Source organism: Fringilla coelebs (assembly GCF_963513975.1).
Source record: "Fringilla coelebs genome assembly, chromosome: 12".
Lineage (NCBI taxonomy): Eukaryota > Metazoa > Chordata > Aves > Passeriformes > Fringillidae > Fringilla > Fringilla coelebs.
The window spans coordinates 17,844,651-17,864,165 of NC_140038.1; positions in this window are offsets into that span (position 1 = coordinate 17,844,651).

The window sequence follows — 19,515 nt, forward strand, 5'->3', positions numbered from 1 at the left end:
GCTTGTGCGGATGTGTCTCTGTGTGTGTGTGTGTCCCTGTCCCCGGTGAAAGGCGACCCACGCGGTGTTAGAGGAGGAGAAGCTCCGAGCTACATGTGTTATCCGGGCGATGCTGCCCTGGGTGTGACTCGGGCGGTGGGAAGGTAAAGCGGAGGCGAGCCTTGCGAGACGCCCGAAAACAAAATAAATACAATGTATATGCGTGTAAATGCTTGGTCCTGAGGCAGAGGCTCGGCGGTGCGGGCGCGCTGTGGAGCGGAGGGCAGTGAGCGGCGTGAACCCGAATTTGATCAGATCTCTGCAGGAGCGGGTTAACTTCATAAAAGCGAGAGGTGGCTTTAAACATGTACCTGAGAGACGCTGGAAGAAAGGGGCTTGAAAGCAAATAGAAAGGTTTAAAATATACATGTATATTTAAGAAAGGGAGAAAAAGCCCAAAGAAAGGGTTTCCATACACGCAAAAAAAGAGGGCGAAATGTTTGTCACTACATGACCACCAACGCACCAAGCCGTATCCATCGCTCGCAGCCTGCTCCATCCGTGCGAGTCGTGAGATATTTTGAATTTTGATTCCAGCGTGTTTTCTTTGAACTGGGCCTTTCGGTTTATTACGGCAGGAAGAGGAACTCAGCAATCCTCTTTGAAACACGCTTGGTTTAACTATTTTACACAAGTTTGCCCAGGTCCCTGGAGATTCTCCAGTTGAAGAAGATTGAAATTAGAGTTAAAAGCTGGCGGGGGGGGGGAGGGAGGGAGGGTGTGCTGGGAGGGGGTGTAAGAGGGGTAAGGGGGTGGAGGGCGAGTGTGGAAGAGGGTGATGAATCTATTGTAAATGCTCTCCTGTATTCTTGTGTGTTGGGGAATGGAACAGAAATCTGCGTCGCCTTGTTTGATCCATACGCGCGCATCTGCGTGTGCGAGTGCGTGGCTCGTACTCTGTATGGAGACATGCACACATATCTCTAGGCCACGATTAATATTCCCAGAAATGCAGGAGAAAAAAAGCTGGTATTTAGCGGCCATACGGAGAAGCGCACGCTGCCTGCTTCCCAGCAGCTCCACTCCCAAACTTTGCCTTTTCTTTTGTTTTCTTTTCTTTATTCTTTTTTCCCCCCTCCTTCTTGTAAATTGCTGTTAACGTGTGTCTTTATGTTCTGTCTATAACTAGGATGTAATCAGGCGCCCCATGTCTCTCTCTGAAAGCATTTAATAAATGTCTATTAAAGCGCTACAAATGTAAGATAAATTTAGTGGCGCTGCTGTCTCCCTGTATCCAAACGGTAATGATGGATTTATCAACAGGGATTCGCCTTCAGCGCGGTGAGAGAGATTTACTCAACAAATAAGTCGGAAAAGCACCCACCCAAATACAATCATTTATACGGAAACTGATTTCTTTACAGCACCACAGATTCGAGGGAACATACAGCTTATTGCCATTTTTTTTCCCCCTTCGCTTTTTCTTTTTTTTTTTTTTTCTTTTTTCACCCGTCCTCCTTTTATTTCCCTCCTTTTTAACATAATCAGTGGAGCTGAGAGCGTGCGTTTGTCTCTGTTTTGGGAGTGTTTGCCTGCTTATTGCTGGTGGAAGCTCCCAGACTCGATCAAACCCGGATCAATGCCTAATTTCTCGGCATCACCCTCTCCCATCTCTCTCCCTACTTTCCCTACGTATTTTTTTTTTTCCTTCAGCCCCAAAATATCGAACATACTTGTGTTCGGTACCAAAACCCGTCGAGTTTCGAAGTCCAAGATGAATAATAAAAGGGGGGGAAATTGTCCCTGAATTATCTGCGTGTCGCTTCATAAATGCTTGCGAGCGGCTCTCAGGAGCCACAGCACCTCGCAGAGATGCTGCCTACCTCTGCTGAAATTTCTCTCTCCTTTTTCTTAGCCTTTGCTTTGAACCCTACCCAACACCCTGCATGCGTACAAAAGGAATGAACTCAGAAAGGAGCACCATTCATTGTTGGATTCAAGCACTGTCAAAAAAAAAAAAAATTACTGAAATGCAGCCACATAGCGCCCTTAAGATTATTTCCCTTTCCTAGAAAGTAGCTCCTAACCTCACATTTCTCCCCCCTCCCCCTTCTTCCCTGGTTTTATTCCCCCCCCTCCCCGCCATGCACACACACCCTTGACCACATCTTTCTCCGATTCGCCTTGGAAAAAAAAAATTGCATGTGCTGATGTGATGGAGCCCTTTAAACAATGGGCATGTGAGAGCTGTATTCACTCTGAAACATTACCCTTATTTTCTGAATTTCCTTCCTTTCAAATAGCTGCTCGTATCTTACCATCCTGGGTCCCCTGATTTAAACATCCTCAGTTCTGGGAGCTTGTTAGATACATCTACATTTTAATTTAATTTAATTTCGGTATTGTACTTAAAACAACAATAAATAAACCCGAGAACTTGTGTTTTCCTTTGCAGAGAGTTTTTTATTCTTCTCTAGAAATTTCATTGAGATGTCTCTGTACTTTGTTTGTCAGTTATCTTTGTTCCTTTTAAATAAAGGGCTTTTAAATGGACTTATTGCTCCCAGCGTGGGTTCTTCTCTCTAAATGTTAGAAAATTGTGCCATCTACCCGCTATTCTAAGTACTGTCACACTCGGAGACCTCCAAGGACCTTCCAGCCCCAACTTCAATACAACTGTGTCAAAGGGTGCCTAGTAGCGAGAGGAGAAAGGTTTGCGTGGATTTTACAGATTTCCAGCCTGAATCGCTCTCTGAAGCGCCAAAATGATCTGCAAAGATGCAGTTGGCTTCCTTTGATGGCTGGCGCTCCGGCCCCAGCTCCAACCCAAGCCTTTGCGGGAACTAATGAAGCCTCCCTGCCTTTAGCTGCATCGCACTTTCTCTCCAGTGCATAGTTTTCCTGCTAATTTTAGACACGAAAAGTGTGGGTGTGCAGGGAAAGGGGGGGGAGGGGGGCAGTCAGTCTTCTGTCGTAATTTTTTTTTTTTTTCCTTCTTTAAGAGAAATAGTCAGATATTTATAGCCATGGCCTCTAATGCTGAAAATATAGTGTCGTTAATTGAAAAACAAAAGTTCGCTCGCTGAGGTTGGTTCTGGCTGATTAGCTGGGGATGCTGCCGGCTGTTTCCAAGGGCGGGATGAGCAAAATAGAAATGTATATAAACTTTACAGGCCTTTTTATCTCCACCCCAATACTTTGCACAGTAACCCAGTTCTACCTCATTAGCCCAACTGGAACATTAGTGCTCAGGTTTAAAATTAGATTTCAAAACCTTTCTTGCTCGTGGGTAAGTAGAAATAGTTGGGAAGGTGTCTTAATCTTATTTTTTTTTTCTTTTCGCACTAAAACTTAAAATCAGAAGCGCCTTCTAAATCAGTTTAAATGCATTACCAATTTCCAGGTTCCTGTAATGGTGTGGTTACATGTCTTCGAAATAATTTTCGCACCTCTTACGAGTATCAGGAGAGAATTGAGGGTGCTGGATGAGTATTTATGTGCGGGGAAAAAACAGTGATACGCTTTATGACTTTTATGACTTGTTTCACACTGTTTGAGAAATGGAGTTTTAAGCAATGTACAATTAAAACGATATTGCTCTTTGGACAAATTCCAAGAAACTTCAGAATCAATTAGTTTACATCCTTGAATACTTGTTGCTAATACGTGTATAAATACACACATATATATGATATCAAAGAGCAAGAGCCACTTGCCAAGGACAGCTCTGCTCCAGATGTAATGTTTAAGTCCCTGCCATATAGCTGCACAGAATCGCTTCTCCGATTTCTCATTTTTCATTCATTCCTGTCGGAATATCCAGCCATCACAGAATCATTTTTCTCTCCCTTTTTTCCATGCCCCCTCCCCCGCCCAATCCCCTCTTTTCGTGCCCTTTCGAGCTTTCCGGGAAGTTTCGCGAGTTGTTTTTGTTTGTTTGTTTGTTTTTCCGTTTGATACCTCCCCAGCGGCTTTTTAACCATTCCCGTGATTATTTCTATTGGCCAGGTACTAAGGTTAAAACTTTTTTCTCCGCTTCCCACAAACTCCCGCCCCGCCGGCGAAGCCACATTCAGCCACTCTTAATTCCCAGGTTTAAAGATAATCCTAATTTTGAAAGCGGCTCCACCAGCCGCTTTCTTCCCTTGATCACAAACTGTTTAGTCATCTTAAGTACGATTTTCCATCCTTCTCCAATATTTTTTTTCCTTGCCCCAGAGCCTTTTTCGGACCACATTTCCACATTTCTGCTGCCTGAGCTTGGCGGTGGGAGCGGGGCTGCTCCCCACCCGCTGCAGGGCTCTGGCATTGGGGCCGCAGCGGCTGGGGCTCAGCCCCGGGCATCCCAAATCATCCCAAACCATCCCAGCGCCTTCCGTTTCTTCCTTGGAGGTCATTGTCCGTCCCTATTCTTTGCAAAGTTTATTTTTCTGGACAAGAAAGTCGTCCCCCGCTGCAGATGTAATGGATTCCACTCGCAGGTTTTCCTTCCTGCAGAATCTAATCTCAGCCAACAAGTTTCTGCCTTAACTCCTGCATCGTTATTAGTGAACGACCCCTGGAAATTAGCTGTACAGTGACCTCAAATTTCATCCTCTCGGCAGGCAGTTTCACTTATCCTTAAAAAGAAGCTAAATTTTTTTTTAAGCTCGCTAAAGTAAATGATAATAACAACAACATTAATAATAATAAACTCTGACAGAAGCATATGCAAAATATCTTGAGGATAAAGCCTTAAATGAGACGTTGACATCCAGACTAGTTTTTGCATTGACACCGCATGAGGCTCAAAGGAGCAGTGAGAGGAAGGGCTGCCATCCAGCAAAGTTTGCTGGACTTTATTCAGATAAAACTCGATCGTTCCCTCTCTGAAGCCAACGGCGAACTTGTACAATAGGAGGCAGGTCAGAGCACATCACACTGCCCATATTGTCTTCTGAAACATGGGAAGAATCCTGCCACCTTCCTCAGCTGCCTTTTTAAAAAATATATATTTTTATTATGTTCCACGCCTGATAGACACCCCCTCCCCGCTCGTGTTTTGTGTTTCCTAGTCCCTGTATAGGAGGATGATTCATTTTGCACTGTCACTATTTTCAATTTTGTGGGTTTGCTGATGTCTTACTAAAGGGGAAAAAAAAAAAAAAAGTACACTTTTCCTACCCCAAAGGTCTCATTAGCCTCCGCTGGCTGCTTTTTAGACAGCAGCTCAGTCTCTCTCCTCCAGCTGAATTTGTCCAACCCCTTCATCTTCTCATGTTTTATTTCGAGGTCTCACTGAAAAAAAAAAAAAAAAAAAAATCCCCAAAAGGTCAGCTTCTCCCCGCTCTAATATCCCCGCAAGCCGAGGTTCCGTCCCTGCTCCCGTTCGGGTCCCGCCGCGGGGATGCGGCGGCCCCGGGGAGCGGCGGGGCCGGGGAGCGGGGCGAGCGGGGCTGCGGGGTCTGCAGCATCCCCCGGGACAGCCCCAGCACCGCCAGCGCTGCTCTGAGCCCCTTCCCTCCCCAGCTCCTCGCACGCTCTGGCGAGACCTTGATGTTGTTGATATTATTATTATTATTATTATTATTATTATTATTATTATTATTATTATTATTATTATTACTGATATTCAAATGGGTGCCTGTTTGTCCCCGCCACCAGTGTGTTTCAGAGCGATTATCTCATATCTTTCCTGCAGCAGTAAGCTATCCTTCAGCCCCGGGTCAGGCATTGATCTCTCTGCAATGTAACAAACGGCCGGGTTAATTTTCCCTCATTACCATTTCCATAGCTCAGGCTCCACACACAGGACGGAGCCCTCCAGCCCGCAGCCGCTGTGTGCGGCTCGGGGCGCACACGGACACACAGCCGGACAGACGGACGCGGGGACATGTGCGGTGACAGCCCCCCAAACCCGCACAGCCCGCTCCGAGCACCCCCGGCAGCGCGGGGCTGCCTTTCTCTCCCGTGTCACCTTGCCTGACCCCCCCTCTTTGTACGGATTTGGGGTTTTCTTTGGGGTTGTATTATTTTTTAAACGTTGTTCTGCTCGCTATAAATTAGAAGGATTTTTTTTTTTTAATTTTTTTTTGTTGTCGTTCACCCCGTTTACTTCTTAATCTTTTTTTTTTTTTTTTTCCTTCATCGAGTCTTTTCATTCACTGGTTGCAAAAGAAAAGGGGGTTGGTCAACACCAAAATGGCAAAGTTCAGCTTGGAGAAAAAAAAAACCAAAAAAAAAAAAAAAAAAAACCTCCAGCTACCTACAAAGGGGCTCAGGGCTTTGTAATGGCAGAAAGAAACAAAAATGAAAAGAAAATTGCAGTTGAGGCTAAAGTGTGAGAGTGTGTTTGTGTGTATGTATATCTGTGTGTATTTTTAAAGGTTTCTTTGAACTGCCTTTGTGCTGACTAGGCAAAGCTCCTTGCCAATGCTAGTCACGGTTTAAGGAACTTTGAGTTAACCTCTTATATCGAATGAATCTTTTCATTTGGAAACCAATAAATCTCAATCTCTAGCCACCTTTTGTAGAACAGGCTGGGGCTTACCAAGGCGAGGCTGAAGCTTATAATAAAGAAGAGATAAAGTTTGCCAAAGTTTGGGTTGTTTTTTTTTTTTTTCCCTTTTTTTTTTTTTAACCTTCCCCTCCTTCTTCTTCCTCCTCTTCTCTTGTAAATAAAAGTTTTGGAGATGGCAGCATTTGGAAGCAATCCGGAGAAGGACTTGGATCTATGCATTGTTTCACAGTAAGCCTATTTACTTAAATAGAGTCTTCAGGGATTGAAACACGAAAATGATTTATAGTTTTCCAACAAGTCATTATTTTGGTCAGTTGTTGAGGGTGGGGTTGTGGAAAAGGAGGGGGGTCCATACGGTCTAATAATCAATGTGTGTCTATGGAAAGTGAAAAGGGAGGGGTGGGGAGGGGAGGGTTCTGTAGATAAGTAGGGTTAACACTATAAACATTGCAGACAATTGAGTTTTCCCATCTGAGAGGGAGTTGGGGAGAAAAGGGGTCTTCACATTTATCAGGCATGGGAGAGGGGGAGTGTGGGCGAACGAGAGAGAGGGGGGAAAATACATTTCTCAAATCACTCCGGACTCACTCCTTTGGTTTCTGCCTTGCACTTTTGCATTTTGGGGATCGTTTCTTTGAAGTACTTTGAAACCCAGCGTTTCATCTAATCTTTGGACGGGAGACGTGACCACGAGAATCAATGTTTTGATTTATTTTTTCAGTATTTATCTCCCGTCCAGTCTCCCTCGCTCGCTCGCCTGATTATTCCATATTTATACTTGTGTATACATAATGTACAGATTATGTATATAATGCCCCCGTAGACATCTTTTTAAAAATCATTTGCAATTTCTCTTCCACGGAGGCACAGTTCACTTCTCAACCCCTCTCCTTATCCTGTTTTATTTCAAGACGCTGTCTTCTTGCCGTCTCCAAATTGTTCCCATCCAGGAGTTATTAATTACTCTTACAAGGCGGGAGATTCTTAACTAATAACAAAGTTGTAAATTACCACCTTCCCTCAAATATTTCTCATTTGTCAACCCTGATTGATTTGATTAATATTCCACCGGCTGAGATCATTTCAAGTTGCACTATATAATCAGCAGCACCAGGCTGCTCAGCAGAGCTTCTGCTTGCGGAGAAGGATTTTCTCCAGCCCTTGAGCTGAAGTGTATTTTGCACTTGCTCCAGAGGAGGTAGAAACGTGGACCTATCGCCCAAAGGACTTTAAGGTGCAGAGGCTGAATACGGTGTCGGGAAATTAAATGAGCAAAGCGTAACTGTTTGGTTAAAAAAAAAGAAAAGGAAAAAAAAAAAGATGAAAAAAAATCAATAAAGAAAAAGAAACGAATGATAAACCCTCATGTAAGCCTGGAAGAAAAAGAAGACACGGGTTTCAGCCCTGCTTGCGGGGCTGGTTCAGCCCTCGCCTGAACTCTCCCACACTCCCTCCTCGCCTTGCATCCAGACTGTCACATCGCCTGAAATAAACACCCAGCGCTTCGGTTTGTGCTTTGCTTGTGGCCTCGGACGCACAGAAATAAGACCAATAGCGCTTAAATTAACCCCCCATCCCTTGAAGTGACAGACAATAAACTTGGCTTCAGCCCCTCTCGCTCCACCTCGAGTGGGACTGGGATTCTGGTTCGAAACCATCATATTGACTTAATTACGTGGCTGTAAATAACGGCCCAGAGATCATCTTTCTCTGCTTTTTAAGGGGGGGAAAAAAAGGAAAAAGGTCATCTGGGTGAGCTTTCTGCCCAGTGCCAGAGCGGAACCTACGCGCGCCGCCGCGCACAGGCGCAGCCCGCACCTAAAGAGCAGGATATGGGAAACAAGGTGGGAATCGCTAAATAGGAGTGACCCCTGCGTGCCCGAGCCGGGCCAGCAGATCCCGCTGCTGTCCTTGCGACCCAGCGACACCCGCTCCCTCCGCCAGCACTTCAGTTTTAATCTTAATTATATTAAGTGAAGTAGCGGGCTGGCCGTGGGGTTGGACGCGGCTGCCTGGTAAAGCATCGATCGTGACTATCGCCTTTCTGTCGCTGTCACGACCCACCTTGTCTGCGGCCGGGGAGCTGGGGGGCTTTTTCCTTTTTTCCTTCCCCCCCTCCCCTTTTGGTTATTGTTGTTGTTGTTGTTGTTGTGGTTTTCGTGCGAGTGTAAATGTAAAAATGAGAGACACGAGTGAAATAACATTCCGCCCAGTCACCTGCAATTCAATATGCACACAAGAGACGCCGATGTATATGAGACGATTTTAATTATGATTAGAAGACACATTCTGAGCAAGAAAATAGATTTGGAGGGAGGGGAGGGGGGAAAAAGGGGAGCTGGAGGAGCATTAATGAAATCTTTCCCCGCGATACTAAAAGAAACAAGTGGTTGATACAACGGAGGTGATTTGTCACCCAACTGCAAAGGGGGGTGGGCGATGGGATCTGAGCATCATTCCTTTCCTCCCCCCCCCACCTTTTGAAGCACATGATATGCCATGATGCCTCGCAGGCAGAGCTCGCACCACGCCTTTGCCGGGCTCTCCCAGCCGGGCGCTGCCGGAGCCCCCCCTCCCCGCCGCCCCCCGCCGCCCCCCGGCTCACCGGCACGGAGCGGCCGCCGGCCCCGGCTCCGAGCAGCGCCGTGCTCAGGCCTGAAGGAGATTGTGTTTGTGCACATGAAACCTTTTGTCTCGGCCCGCGGATCGCCGGCCTTTCCACAGACAGCCGGGAACAGTTCAGGGTCACCGGCAATTTCCAGCCCCGCTGCCGGCGGGCTGGGGGGGGGACACGGGCAGAAGGTGACCCTGGCCGGTCGCCTCCCGGACAGTTGTCGCCTTGGGAGCGGGAGCGGAGGCGGTGGAGGTGCGGGGCGGCCAGGGGAGTGGACAGGACCTCTGCTGCCCCCGGCTGTGCCCTCCCAGCCCCGCCGCCCCGGCGCGCCCCCCGGCGCAGCCCCCGCCCGCCCCGCGCCGCTGCTGTGCGAGAGCCGGCTATTTTTCTCAGGATGTGACTTCCAAGTGGCATAATCTGTGGGAGTGTGAATCTGTTCTCGTTATGTTTGTCCCCTTCGGTATTTCTACAGGCTCTTTTATTTTTTCCTTTCTTTCCTTTTTTTTTTTTTTTTTTCCCCATCTCTCTTTTTTTTTTTTTTTCGGTATAAATTAACTCCGACTGAAACCACCAGATTGTTCCGAGGAGACTACCTCCCTAATGACTTCATCTCCAAAAGTTGACTGACACTCTAGCGAACTGCCAACACCTGTTTCCCAGCACCCAGACTCCAGAACCCACCAGACCTCGTAAATTTAGCTTCTCCCTTCTCCCCCCCACCCTCCCTTAATAGATGACGTGAATATCTGAAGGGAAGGGGGAGGGGGAGATGGAAGTAGGTCACATTTGAAACTTTTTATTTTTCATCTCTTCTGAGCGAAATCCGGAGATAAAAGGGCCGGACAGCTCCTGCCGCTGCCCGTCCCGGCGGGGTGCCCGGGGCTGGTGGCAGCCGTGGGGTCGGGGTCGGCCTCCAGGGCTGGCAGCTGCCCGCGGGTCCTGCTTAGGCGGGGTTTAGGGGCAAAGCTCATGCCTGCCCGGCAGATCTCAGGGGCTGCGACCATGACCCGAGCCCTTTCCTCGCCTCTGCCTTTTTCCGAGGATGCTGCAGCTCTCGGGCTCTTTGGTCCCACCTGGCCTTGCAGGTCCCCGCTGCTGCAGGGGTGATGCCAAGCGGGGCCGAGGGGACAGGGATGGCGCCGGGCAGCGAGTCACCCCGGGGAGAGGGACAGACCAGAGGGGCTGCCCCTGGGGGGAGGAGGAGGAGGCCGGCGGCCAGCATCGCCCCCGAGCCTGCGGGAAGGATGGAGATGGCTCCAGCCCGTGGTGGCCGGGGCAGGGGAGGTGGCAGCGGTACCCCTGCCAGGGTCCCGGGCTGTCTGGGCACTGCCCGGCTCCCCGGGACGCCCGTCGTTCCCTGCGCGGGTTGCAGAGGTTCATTCTAAGGAGAAAAATTAAAGGAAAAAAAAATGAAAAAAAAAAGAAGGAGAGAAATTAAAAAGAAAACTATCTTGTCAAATAGGGGAAATCTTTTCCAGCTGCAGCCTTGCTGGAGAGGCTGCGGAGAACAGGGACCATGAGGCCGGGAACGGGCACCCCCAGCCCGGCGGCTCCGCAGCCCCTGCTCCGGGCGGCCGAAGCCCACCTCTCCCTGCTCACCGTGCAGGAGGGCTCTGCCCCCTGCTCGGCTCACATCCCTCCCCCCAAACCTCCCACCCTGCCCGGGAGAGCCTTTGCGACCGGGCCTAGAGCCCAGCGCAGGAGGAGGGCGAGGGAAGCCGCGCAGCGCCGGGTGGCATCTCGGCAGGGCGCTCCTTAATCCCCACATCTCCCCTTCCCACCCCTCTCCTCATCTCCCCGGGGGCCCTGCACGCCCCGAGAGGAGCCGGTCCGCACCCAAAGCAGCCGGGACAGAGGTTTTGCATACCCTGGGCAGAGGGGAGAGGTTTTGGGGAGCAGTGGTAGGGTAACTTTGAAGCGGTCTTTACCCCGAGCGGAAATCCCCAGCCCTTGGAGCATCCCGCCCCCCACACGGGTACAAAGTTGGAAGTTGTCTTCTCCTGAAAAGAACCTCCTGAAATTAATAGGCTGCAAACATAATTAATAGGTGGAATATGCAAAACGTTTGCGGTGTTTAAAAGGCTCATGGCAGGTCCGCGTGTCTGTACGAGATACTGAGATGTCGCAAGGGCTGGTTATTAATGGGCAGGTTTTACGTAGTTTAAGAAGAGGAAAAAAAAAAAAAAAAAAAAGAAACCAGGTTTTCTTTTTCTCACTTCTCGCTCTCCCTCTCTCTAATCCAGGAATCATTAGCAACCCCCTCTGGCTACATGTTTTGCATCAGTGAAACATTATGACATAGTTGTAATACAAACTCCGCTGACTTGCTCTGCATCTTGTGGTAGGAAGTGCAATAGCAATAAAAGCATTTTTTAAAAAAGACTCCGGGCATTAAGTTGTCTACCTGAAACACTCTTTTCTAAACAAAAAAAAAAAAGGAAAAAAAAAAGAAAAAGAAAAAAAACACAAAACCAAAACAACAACAACAACAAACTAAACCAATAAAAAAACCCAAAAACAAAAAACAAACAAACAAAGAAAAAAGGTGGTGTTAGGACGGGCAACTTCTCAGCCTGGGAGACCCACTGTCCGCACTAGACAGGGGAAATTTCTTCCCAATCTTTTCACCCTCCTGTTTTGTTGCGGGTTTTCCCCCCTTTTTTCATAATTCTGAGCGTTTTTCATAATTTCTAGGCGTTGCTGCATCCCCCGCACTGCCTCTTCGCATCCCCGGGCTCTTAACAAACCCCGACCGGGGACATTATCTCCCCGCAATATTAATTGTCAAAAGCAGCCTTTGCTCAATTATCTCTCTTCCACCTGTCGCAGCTGTTGGGTTATATTGTTCCCGGTTGAAATTCTCGCTGGAATTAAAAAATAGAGCGATTTTTCCTCTTCTTTTCTGCTTTCTTTGAAAGAATCCAATTGTGCTGGGGCCGGCCGGGGGCCCGCCGCCCCGCACCTCTCTATTTTCTCCATTACTCATTAACTAATATTCGCTACTTTCTGGTAAAGTCAAATGGCTCTTAATAGCTCTTTACATTCTCGGAATAACATGTGGATGCTCTTGATCAATACTTAATAGCACGTTTCATGCTAAACAACTGCCATGTGTGCTGCTGGGCAGGAGTTCTCTGCGAACGGGAGGGCGAAGAGGACCCGGGGGATGTCTGCCCTCCGTTGTCACCCAAAGCCACCAAGAGCTTGGGAGATGGGGACTTTCCTTTCCTCCCTGCCTCTGCCGCCGCTCGCTTCTCAGAAGGACCGAAAAGGGATCCCCCCAAATCCGCCTGCCCGCGCAGCACCTGCCTGCGAGCCGGCCCGCGGAGAGATCCGCGGGGTGCTTTGAAATGCGCATGTGACACTGTCCCTATTGTCAGCCTGCAGGGGCCTTCCTCTTTTTTTTTCTTTTCTTTTTCTTTTTAATAATTTCCCAAATGAGTCCTCCAAGTGCTGAAACTATTTCGAGACTTTACGTTTTCATCATCTTCTTTACATTGCATTATTCACTGCTTCCTATTCCATTATTATTATGATTATTCCCTTAAGCAACGTGGGAATTTCGAACTATATCAGCGCTAATGCTGGCGTTTGGGGGTTTTACCATTTAATTTTATTTTTTTTCCTCGGGAAAACAAACAGATTAAAAAATGTTAAATTATCTTGAGAAATAGCAGTGGTACGTGCTCCATAAGGAAATGACTGAGCCTTCTAAGTACAATTTTGATTTTAAAAAGTAGTTGATAGCAGTTAATGTGGGGTTTTGGGTTGGGGTTTTTTTGTTTGGTTTGGTTTGGGTTTTTAGGTTATTTTTTTCGGTGAAGAAATTGCTGCCTGAGCGCCCGGGCCATAGCGGGCAGAGAGAGCTCCTTCAATTTTGCTCTTTTTTCCCGAATGTCCAATCCCATCGCAGCACTTTGTGCTCCGGGACACTGCCGAGCTCAGTCTCCCTGCGAGGTCAGGCACCACCGTGCAGGAGGGCGAAAAAAAAAAAATTAAAAAAAAAAAAATTGCAGAGAAAGCGAGAAAACCCTTTCTGTTCTTTTTGAGACCTGGCGGCGGGGCTGTCCCCTCGGCGGGGCTGTCCCCTCGGTGCTGTCCCCTCGGTGGGTGCTGTCCCCTCGCTCCGTGTCCCCGCTCCGCCCCCGCGCGCGGCCCCGCAGGTGCGCGGTCCCTGCGCGCCTGCAGTAGCGCCCAGCGCAGCGAGGTGGCGCTCGGGAGCGCGGCGGGAGGCGGCGCGGGGGGACGCGGGCGCCCCGCGGGCGCGCAGCGGGGTCACCCCACCAAAAAAAACACCCTCCTGACCCATCGTACGTGGTTTTTATTAAAATCCAACCCGCCCGGTGGCAGCTCTGACCCTCCCCCGAGTCCCCCTGCCGTGCTCTGGAGCACGCACCTTCCGCACCCGCGCTCTCCGCACGCCCCTGCGGGCATCCCGCTCCCTGCGCGGCCGCGGAGCGGGGTGCGGCTCTGCCGGCACCTCTGTTCCGTTTTTAGGGTGGTCAGTCTTATTTTAGCGCTCAGGCGGCCGGCGTTAAGAGAGAGCAAAGGTAGGGAGCAACCTGTCTGCTTTGTTTAAAATAATTCCCCCTTTCCCACAGCTCTGCTCCCTGGAAGCATCTCTGGCGCGGATTTATTAATAAACGCAGGTTATTGGCAATAGTTTTATAGAGCCAAACACGCTGCGGGAACCTGGCCGCGCAGGGAGAAGAACTCCCACAAAGGTGAATTCCCAGCATGGGGAGCAAACACAGAGCCGCCAGTTCTTATGTGGCCAGGGAAACTCCTGAGAGCTTTGACGCGTGCTGTCATTGAGGAGTGCATTTCTCTGATTTAGATTTTTTTGTTTACTCTTTTAAGGTCTCTAAAAAACGTGGAAAAAAAATTCCTTTATGGGTCTACCCTTTCCCTACAATACCTGCAACCTTCTCAGAGATGATCGCTTGTCGCTTTTAAAGAAATGTCTTAATAGTGTATGAAAATTACTCCGTGAGCTAAAAGGATCCGAGATACCTTTCCTTTAATGCTTTTTAAAATATGATGATGATTACTATTATTATTCCCCCTTCACGCTTCCCCCCTCATATATCAAACAGCCGCCATAGGAGTGTGAGGAAGAAACGGGCACAAGAGAATTATTTACGGCTAACCCAGCTCTAACTTCCACATCTCCGTGCGTGGGCACATGTGTGATCATACATGATGCCTCTTCCGTGCCAGTGCAGCATCTCGGTCCCGCTCTACCTCTGTCCCCACTTTTCGCCTTCCCTGTAACTTTTGGAGGCTGGTGGGTTGATGTTGATTTTCTTTTTATTATTGTTTTTAATCTCGGCGTTAGGCACGCAGGTTCCCCATGCAGGTCAGGTCATTAAGAATGTTAACGTCGAGACAAAGAATTATAAACACGATCTCCAAGTCTCTCTCAATTCATTTCTTCAACCGTTTATTCGGTTTAAGTGATGAAAAGTGACAGTTCTGAAATAGACAGCTTTTAAAAGTAATGAAGTCAGATGACGCTTTAACCTGTCGATTGCTATAAATCAACTTTGAAAAAGATGAATGAACAATATTATTTGCTGGCTTAACTAGGAGTTAATACAGTGTCGCAGTAGGAGCTGCGGGAGCGCAGCGGCGTTGGGTGCTGCCGCCTTCCCCGAGCCTCACCCGCCGCCAAAAATAACAATGTTAAAGCAGCGAAACATTCCTCCTTGTGCGGAAACCAGTGTCATTGTCACCGCTTTTATTATGGACCCTCGAAGGGAAAAAGGGGTATTTAAACGATCCCCAACATCCAGCTGGGAAAGGGAGGCATCAGCTATTTTCTCTCTGGTTTTTTTTTTTTTTTTTTTTTCCTTTTTTCCCCCCTTGTCCTTTTTAGAGGCCTTTCGAGCAAAAGTCTCGCCGCGTTACTGGTATTTAAGGCCAAACTGATCCTTGTGCCTCCACCAGGAAGGTTTTCAAAATAAATATGGGCCATTTCCTCCCCTTTACGTGATTCGTTTAGTACCTGCAAGCTTGTAGACACAGCGTGGAAAAAAAAATAAAAAGGGAAATAAATGAAAAAAAGAAAATCGGGAGGAATAACAGGAGAGGAAAAGGTCGATTCTTTTCGGGGGGAAAAAGATAATTTTCGTGGGCGAAACAAGTGCAAGCGTGAGGGGGATTTCGCCCGTTCCTCCCGTGCCTTCCCGGCCTCGCGTGTAACCCGAAAAGTATTGCAAAGGAAGGAATTGCCTCTCCTGCCTAAGGGACGATCAGGAATGCACCAATGCCTGGTTTTATGTGCGGAGGGTTCGCTCCCCCAGGCTCTCCTTGCGCCCTTCCCAAACCTCGCTCCGGGCTGCAGCCCCGGGACGGGGTGCGGAGGCTTTGCCTCTGCTCTTGGGAAATACAAATACCGCCCGGGGGTTTATAAACATCTTCTTTTTTTAGTTGGTAAAATGGTTTTAAAATAAGCTGTAAACAGAAAAACAAACGACTAGAACTCTGCTTGGGATTCAGGGCCGGAATGGATTTTTTAAATTTCCTTTTTCCCCCCTTTTCCTTTCCTGAACGCGATATAAATCAAAGCGCTGCTCTTCCTTTCCCAGCGCTGCTAACTGTCCTTGATTTTTTTCTAGTCCTGGGGGTTTTTTTCCCCCCCGAGGTGGCGAGGGGCAGAGGTGCGCGCCCGAGCGCGGCGCTCCGCGGGTGCGTGCGGACCTCGGGACCAGCGGCCGCAACCGCGGGCCACGGGCTGGGAATTGGGGCTGGGGGTGTCTGAGATGTTGCCCGGGCTTCTTTCTATAAAGTGTTATCGATTTTAGGCAAGTCTTGAAGCCCTCACACCCCCCCGAGAAATGTCAGAGCAGAGAACTTGAGAGAGAAGTTTCTCTGCTGCTTTAAAGGTGACCTTTGGGAAAGTTTCCGCACTTTCTCTTTCACCGCTCAAGGACTTTATTTGAAGTTCCTTGTCTGACTACACTCTCTCCGAAGCTGAAGCTGTCTCTTACATTGCACTTCTCAAGTCTTTATCCTTGAAAAATATGGAGACGAAGATACATTTTTCTTCCTTTTTATTTTTTTTTTTTTATTTTCCCTAAAAAAAACAACAGATCCTCCGCAGGGACCCCTTTCTTTCGGGGGAAAAAAAAAAAAATAGCCTGTCTGTTTAGAGAAGAGCTCGGGAGGAAGGAAAATGACTTCTATACCTGTTGCAAGTGCAGATTGCCCCGGTGACTCCCCGTCCCCCCAGTCTGAAGCAGCAGCTCGAGCTGCGGGGAACGCTGGGGCCGGCGGGAGCGGCTCCGCGCTCGCCAGGGGGGTCCGTGGGTGCCGACCCCGGGTCGTGCGGGGCTCAGTGTCCCCTGCCTGTCCCACAGCCCAGCCCAGTGTCCCCTGCCCCGCCGCGCTGGGGAGACGCGCTTCCCTCGCCCGGCACCCTGCGTGGACTTCCCAGGAGCTCCAGGGAGGTTTCCCCGAGGTTTATTTGCACGGAGGATGCGGAGGCAGCGGCGGGCGAAGATTTATTTTTACGGTAGGAGTTTGTGGGGCGAGCTGGGCCCAGTTTCTCTCACACCCCTCGGGCCACCGGCCCCGAGCTGGCCTCGCCTCGGGCGAGCGAGTCCCCTGCCCGACCAGCCCCGGGGTGCCGGCATCGGGAAAAAGGCCACGGAAAGAAACTTTCCCCTCTCTGATTGTGTTACCTTTGGCTGAACGTGTAATGAAAATCCTCGGAAAATGTTACACAACACGAGGATACCCTTTTGGAGCGAAGCGTCCAGAAAAGCCTGGCCGCTTCCCTGGGGGCGAGCGACGATGCTGGGGGCGACGTTATCGCCCGGGAAGCACAAACGCATCCTCAGCGATCCCGCCGCGCTTCCCCCCTTCCCGGGCCACCGAAACCCGAGCCCGAAAATAATATAACCCGTCTGCGGCCGCAGACACGGCTCTCACCCTTACAGTGTTACAAAAAGCATTTAAATTAATCAGGGCGCTCCCCACGGCTGCTAATTAGGCGGGGAGGGAAGGGAGGGCTGGCCGGGGCCGCCTGTGCCGCGCCGGGAGGAGCCCACGGGCGGCACCCCCGGGCCGGGGGTGAGCGCTGGGGAGGGACCGGGGGTCGCAGCTCGGCCCCCGCGGGGCGGCTCGGGGCGCTGCCCGTGCCGGCGGCCGCTGCGTGCGGCAGCGGAGGGATGGGGAGGATGGGGAGGATGGGGAGGATGGGGAGGATGGGGAGGATGGGGATGCGGCTTGGCGGCACACGGGGACACGCCACTTCCACCCAGCTGTCCCGGGCACGGCGCGATTAGCGAGGACACCGCAGCCAGGGAGCTGCACCCTCTTCCCCCCCACCCCCACCTCCCTCCGTGCGCCTCCACTGAGAACTGAAGGGTGGGTTTATTCTATTTTTGAAAAATTCCATTTCATATGATTTTAATTGCCCAGATCTCGCGATAAGGCAAACCTGGCGAGAGCTGGCTTCCTCCCCCCATCCCCGCCCCCCTCCACCAAAGTTATGATGGAAAAATCAGAATAAATCCGTCCCTGCACCTCGTATCCACCCGGTACCGGGGAGGGTTCTTGCCCGGCGCGGGGGCAAGTGGAGGTCTCGTCCCTAAAGCTGCAGTGAGAAACTCCTGCTCGGGGACAGGAGATGCTGGAGAGAGGCGAACAGCCCGCAGGAGACCCCCTTCTCCCAAAGTCCCGAACTGGACCTTGCAATGTTTGCAATCCACCCCCCCCAATTCACCACTCCTGGCAGGAACCGGTTCTATTCCCAGCCAGCCGGGCTCCACGCCCCTCGCAAAATCCAGCTCGGGAACGCACCACTATTATTATTATTATTATTATTATTATTATTATTATTATTATTATTATTATTATTATTATTATTATTAGTCCTCCACCCTGCCAATGCCAGGCGCCACAAGCGAAGGGCTGTGGGGTTTGGATTTTTTTTTTCTTTTTGGCCGTGACCAAAGGAGGGGCTTCAGGGCGAGGCTTTAGGGGCTCAGGTGAAGCCGGAGCCGGGCCCGGGGCCGCAGCCCCGCTCCGCCCGCAGCTGCCGCCGCTCCCCCGCACCGCAGCGCCGGTGGCTCCGCGCTGAGCCGGGTGGGTGGGAAGCGGGGCAGGGGGGTGGAGGGAGGGAGGGCTTGGAAAACCGTCCAATTTTCCCGTGAAAGAAAAGAAAATAATCAGGGGGGAGAAGGACTGTGGTGAATTGGTGTGAAGGAAGTGGGATTATTGCCTTAATTTTGGACATTGATAAGGGAATGAGGTAAAAACAAAACTCGCTTCATTATATACAACAAAATGTAATTTATACCCAGGGATGCCTGTCCACTGAGATTTACATCATTTGCTGATAGCGATCACACTTATTACTTTTCTTCAAAGACTTTTTTTTTTCCCCCCTTAAAAAAAAAAAAAAAAAAAAAAAAGAGGGCATTTGTGCTAAATTGCCCAATGCTAGTGTGATAACTGTCAAAAGTTTGACATCAAAGGGAACTAATATTATTCAGTTACCAGAGGAGCTGTCTGTCCAAATAAGAATATCTTAATTACTGAATCACAACGGTAGAAAAGGGAACAGATCTGAAAAGGAGAGGGGCTGGCGGGGGGGGGCGGGCGGGGTTGGGGGGGAGCTTTCAGTCTGTTCCTTTTTGATGAACCATCTATATTAGGCCACTGTGCGATTCGTAATCATGTTTAGTGGTTTATAGCCTTTCTCTCTCCCCACCGGTCCTCTGAACTTTATAACTATATGTAAACACGTTGTCAGTTTGAAAATAATCTTCTCTGGGTTCTTGTTAGAAGAAATTTCAATCTTCTTCAGTTCTAGATTAGGCAGTCTAGTTTTCTCTATCAGTGAATGGACTGGGTTTCTTGGACAATAATGTGCCAATTGTTGATGGTTTGTGACCCATAAAATGTGAGGGTGACTATTCTGGCTTTGGTATGTAATTATGCAAAACACTTTCTATAAAGGCTTGCCATCTGATCTAATGACAGTCCCTGCGGTCTATTTCAAAAAGGGAGGGTCTCTATACACAGCTCCTGAGAGAAAGAAAAGTAACATTTTGTTTTAATACAAGTTTTATGGGAAAAATGGATAAACACAGAAACAGCTGAACACATAGGCAAAGCGTTTTCGGGGCAAACTACACCAAGGAGGAGATATTTTCATAAGTTCAGCAGAGCAGCACCACAGGTCTACAGCATCGGGGTAGGGACAAATGATGTGAAATCCCCATAGGGGGAAAAAAAAAATTATCTTCAACTCCTAAGCACCTTGGAAGAGATGGGAGGTCGCCGGGGAGGAGGTGGACCCCGGGGATCCCGCAGCAGCCTCCCACCTCTGCGGGCTTTTGCCATGCCACAAGAATCATTTATTTCCCCCCTTTTTAAGCTCCACAGCAAGGCGGGGTTCTACCTGAGCAAG